General features: G+C 49.8%; 1 pseudogene; it reads right to left on the bottom strand.

Annotated features, from left to right (window-relative positions):
* Positions 1–4,780: 4,780 nt before the first annotated feature.
* On the bottom strand, positions 4,781–4,933 carry LOC144135607 (U2 spliceosomal RNA; annotated as a pseudogene).
* Between the last annotated feature and the right edge of the window lie 429 nt (positions 4,934–5,362).

Genomic DNA, 5,362 nt, shown 5'->3' with positions numbered 1-5,362 from the left:
ATGGCGGTCACTGGTGCGCAAAATATACGACTGAGTGGGAGTGGGGGAAACATGGCTAAATTCGACGGCAACCATTACTGGCTAATGAGACTTAGCACAAAGGAATCATCACCCACAGTTACTGCCTACATGAACTAAATGTTCGTCGCGAGGACTGACTTGAGGGGTGCAGTTAGTCCCAATTTGTCGTTTCTGGCTTAGAGTGCAACCTGCCGCCTAGGCTGTGATTCGGTATTCCTATTATGTAGCTCGATGCTGAAGAATTATTTCGCTCACCGGACGGCCTATACCACGAAGATCACTGCAGCGCAAGCGAGAGCACCGTGGGCGCCTCCACCGTGTGAATCCCACTGCCCTAGGCGACCTCCCCGGGCCATCCCATTAACTAATAGGAACGAGTGCTGGTTATCGCTGTCACGCACCCCCGCTCCGGTGGTCGGCTTGCGATGCGCGCTTACGAATACGTGCTGCAGCAAAGAGCGGAATTTGGATGGAAGGCTGCCGAGTGTGCTTGTACGGCGCGTGCTACAGTACGGGCAGAAACAGCGAGGCCTCCCGCACGTGGCGAGTACCCGAGGCGCGAAGTCGGACCAAAGCCAGCGGGGTAGCCTGTCCGCTTTTTCTTTCTACTGAACGGTTGCGCACTGGTGCCGAAGTACTCGCTCATCGCATTTTTGAGCCTCCCTGTCACGGATCTCTCCGGAGAACACTCCGACCGAAAGAATGGACTAGGCGACGGGTGCACCCACACAAACGCACATTTAATACACCCTACGTGGCACACACACTAGAACACAACTAACAAAACTAACACAAAACACAAAGACTATAAATACACACGACCCGGGCACACTGCTACAAGCGTCTACTACTAGTGTTCGACTATTAGCGGACGGCGTTCGTGCTCACGGTTCGTTCGGTGTGGCTGCGGCGTTGTATGGATCCAGTAGGCGGCGTCGAGGCGGCGTTCGCCGTGCTTGGGCTGGCGTCGCTGGCGGTGTTCGAAGTGCTCGGGCTGGCGTCGCTGGCTGCGTCGTACAAGCTCCAGGTCCAAGCGTCCGTGAAGATGATGCCGGTGTTGTTGGCGTTGGGGGCACCACCCGGATGGGTGGCAACAGCGCTGGAGACAACCCTGGCCGTAGCAGGTGGTAGCGTCCTCTGTTGACTCCCCGAAACGGGCTCAGGCACGGCAGGAAGTCCACGATGCGATGTCGTAGAACGCGAGCTCACCGGAGCAGTAGCCGGCGTCGCTCTCTTCCAGCCAGTGTCCCTGACCCGCCGGAGCCTCCGCTTCTCTGCTGTTCTCCCCCCGGGCCTCGCTCTCACTGGCCCTTTTCATCGCCTCGGTGTTAGTCCACGTAAGCCTTGTCGTCGTCTTCTTCTCTTCTCCACCAATCATCTCTCTCCACGTCACCGAATGCTTCTCCACCAATCATCTCTCTCCACCTCAACGAATGCTTCTTCGTCCTCTTCTTTATTCTTCGGTTAATTCGCGTCGTCTTCTTCACACCTTTTTCCTTTAAAATTTAATTTAGGCTCCTTAATATATGTGACACTCCCAATCCGGTATTTTGCTGCTTCTTGTCGTTTACTCACGGATGTATTAATAAGCGCCTGTGTCGCCAAGCGTCCGTTGATTGCGATTCGGCGCTTTCATCTCATTTACTTTTTTCTCTCTCTCTCGTTCACTTTCTTGCTCTTTCTGCCCTATCTTCCTTCTATCAAGTGCGTGTCACACTTGTGGCCCCGCGCTGAGCTGTTCATCACGCCACTTGTTCATCACACCCTTTTCAGGCACCTGTTCCAAAATAACCACTGCTAGACAGAAGCAAGCCTACACATGTCTTGACAATCGCTGCCATTTGAGTGAAATGCAGACTACGCTACTGCAGCTACCCTTTTGGCCACAGGCAAGCTGAGCATATGCGACGGCGCGAGCGTCGTCTCGGTAATGAAGGAGCGTCTCGAAACGCAAGCATCTCTGCTCTGGCAGGCAAGGGCCGCTGCTTCTCGACACGCGATTTCCAACTCGACTGCTCTTCTCAAATAGGCAGCGGCTTAACTTGGTTAACCCTGGAATTCAGTGAAAAGCAAGCAGGCTTGCTAAGCGTCTGAGGCTCGTTCATGGCAACTCCACTACACGCTAGCGACACTTGTTCTATATATAACCACACGACCACGTGGCTATGACGTGGTATCACTTGATCTTACCACACCCCCATCGGATGTCATCACGTGGCTTCACATCACCCCATCGGATGTTCTGAAGGTTAAAGGCAAACCCAAAGGTCACCCACTGTCAAAGGTCAACTAAAGGTCAAGGGTTCGACACCATGACCGTACCACATATGGCCATACAAGGCTAACGTGGTTCGGCTGAAGGTCGTTCAAGGTCATTCTCCGGCCTACGCGATGGTGGTAGTAGTGGTTTTTATTAAAATAACAGAAAAAGAAGGAAAAGATTTTTGCTAGCCCCGGCATCTGCCATCGATACTGAAGCACCTGAGCTGGGGCAGCGGAAATATGGGATAGCAGGCAGATTGTAGAAATGCAGTGAAAGAGGTGAGGGGTCAAGAACAGAGGATAGGGGGAGAAGTAATATATACAGACTATTTACACAATAAGAAATGTGTCCAGGTTGTGCGCGTGATTAGTTCATGTTGGAGGAATTAAAACGCGCACAGCACTGTGTTGGCTACAACTGGAATGAAGCGTCCAGTTATTGATCGTTCAAGGTAGAACTCGCGGAGCGTTCGGTCACTGCGTGTACCTACCTGACGGAGAACAGACGGGACGTCAGGTAGTTACACGCAGTGACCGAACGCTCCGCGAGTTCCACCTTGAACGATTAATAACTGGATGACTGCTTTACTTAGCGTACGTGAAGCTTTACGCTTAAAAACTCTGAATCTCTCCATCGCAGCGGGCCCGCTTTACTGGAATACGCGTGACGCCACTCCGTGCCACACTTAACACCTCGTGCACGCACACGGCTCCTCTTTAGTTTGAACTGACCAACGGCTTGCCACACACACATACCGGAAGAGTTAGTACCCGTGCTGGTTACATAGGAAAATTAGTGAAATTAACCTCCTTTGCACGCGGAGCAATTCCAGCCGCGGTACTTGTGGCTTGCGCCGAGAGCTCTCGCGGAAACCCAGCGACGTGTAGATAACCATGGGCGGATCCGGGCCCACTGTCTCCGCCCTGCCTCCGGTCGCGCATCCGGGGTTGTCGTTCAGCTGCTGACGAAAACAACGGCCGCATTACACGAGAGCAGAGAAACAAAACAAGGCTCTGAAGCGGCGTGATGTGAGTGCGCGACTCGCGGCGGAGTGATACACAGCTACTCGCCGTTGCGCTGATACCGCCGCTTCTGCGGGCTACGTGTAAAGCTACTGCTGCGTTGTGCGCTGCCCTCCGCACTAGCACCGTACCGCGTTGTACTGCGCGCTGTTTCATAAGCCTGGTGTGCGCTTCGCGCGTTGTCGGTGTCTGTCGAGCGCCGTTCTGTCTCTTGCTTTCATTCTTTCTTTCTTTCTTTCCTTCTTTCTTCCTTCCTTTCCTTCTTTCTTCCTCTCCTTCTTTCATTCATTCATTCTTTCTGTCTCTCTCTCTCTCTCTTTCTTTTTCATTCCTTCATTCTTTCTTTCTCTTTTCATTTCTTTTTCTATTTCTTTCCTTCCTTCCTTACTTCTTTCTTTCTCTTTTCCTTTCTCTCTTTCATTTCTTTCTTCCTTACTTCTTTCTTTCTCTTTTTCTTTCTTTCTCTATTTCTTTCCTTCCTTCCTTACTTCTTTCTTTCTCTTTTCCTTTCTCTCTTTCATTTCTTTCTTCCTTACTTCTTTCTTTCTCCTTTCCTTTCTTTCTCTATTTCTTTCCTTCCTTCCTTACTTCTTTCTCTTTTCCTTTCTCTCTTTCTTTTCTTTCTTCCTTACTTCTTTCTTTCTCTTTTTCTTTCTTTCTTCCTTTCTTCATTTGTCTTTTTCTTTCTTTCCTTCTTTCCTTCTTCCTTTCCTTCTTTCTTCCTCTCCTTTCATTCATTCATCCTTTCTGTCTCTCTCTCTCTTTCTTTTTCATTCCTTCATTCTTTCTTTCTCTTTTCATTTCTTTCTCTATTTCTTTCCTTCCTTCCTTACTTCTTTCTCTTTTCCTTTCTCTCTTTCTTTTCTTCCTTCCTTACTTCTTTCTTTCTCTTTTTCTTTCTTCCTTTCTTCCTTTGTCTCTTTTTTCTTTCTTTCTTTCTCGTTCTCTCTCTGCACTCATGGAGAAGCATCGCGCCGATCCGGTGGTATATAGCTCCATAGTGGATCTTAATTCAACAACGTTGGTTCGAAATCACCGCACGTAGTACACGTCCTGCAGGTGTTTGTATATGGTCACTGCATAAACCGCTACGCAGTGTCGTTAATGAACGCTGGTGCGAGTGTCGCCGAATCTGCCGTTATTGAGGCGAGGGTGGCGCCTGTCAGCTTCGACGACGGTCGGAAATGTCCTGAAGGCACCCGCAGCTTGCAGTGGTGCAGTTTTCTCGTAAATATTCGCAGATTAAGTGATGGGGAATAAGCGATGTGAAAGCGGAGAAATCGGCGGCAGTTGGGATTATGTCGATATGTTTGTTGGCCGTCGGAACTGTCTGTCTGTCTGTTGTTGCCAGGAGGAAAGAAAAGGAAAGTGCACAGGCCTGCTCACTGGCTCAAGAGAGCCACAATCGCTACCACGTGCAGATAGTAGAAGAGTTGAAAGAGGGGATAGAAAGACAAGATAGCAAAGACGCGCTAAAGACAAGGCCGATCCCGGAGGAAGTGCAATTCCGGGCCAACCGGTGGCGGGAGTGAAGGAACCTTCAAACTCTCCGCCACATTTGCAAAAATAAGTCCGATTGGACACGTAACAGATACTCTACGGGGTCCGGACCTAATGCAGAGTGTGTGTAGAGTGCGTTGCAGTTTAACGCGAGGCGTGGTCGGCTTATGTGATAGCATAGTGTTCTAGTGCAGCGGCCAGCGAAACTGGCTTGTTCGCGCCGCCGCGGGTTCGAAACCCAGTAGTGGCAATATTTATTTATTTCTACACTCTCAAGGTCAGCGACGCAACAAGAATTTCGGTTGGGTTTGACCCCGTGAAGTGCTTTCACATTAAATTATGAGGGACACACGAATGCTTGAACGAGTAACGGAATTCCAATCTTGTCCTTTCGAAAATAATTAAGGGCTTTTAGTGTAGATGGAACAAATTCTGTGAGCACTGACCACTTTATGCACGAAAAAAACTAGCCATCATATCATTCAAGAGTAAGTACTCCCTGTAGAAAGTTGACAGCGTTATGTTGCATCACTGGGATCGCCCAAAAGGTGCGATA

The sequence above is a fragment of the Amblyomma americanum genome, chromosome 5 (genome assembly GCF_052857255.1).
Source record: "Amblyomma americanum isolate KBUSLIRL-KWMA chromosome 5, ASM5285725v1, whole genome shotgun sequence".
Classification (NCBI taxonomy): domain Eukaryota; kingdom Metazoa; phylum Arthropoda; class Arachnida; order Ixodida; family Ixodidae; genus Amblyomma; species Amblyomma americanum.
Note: the sequence above shows the minus strand (reverse complement) of the source record. Positions and strands in the feature narration are given on the sequence as shown.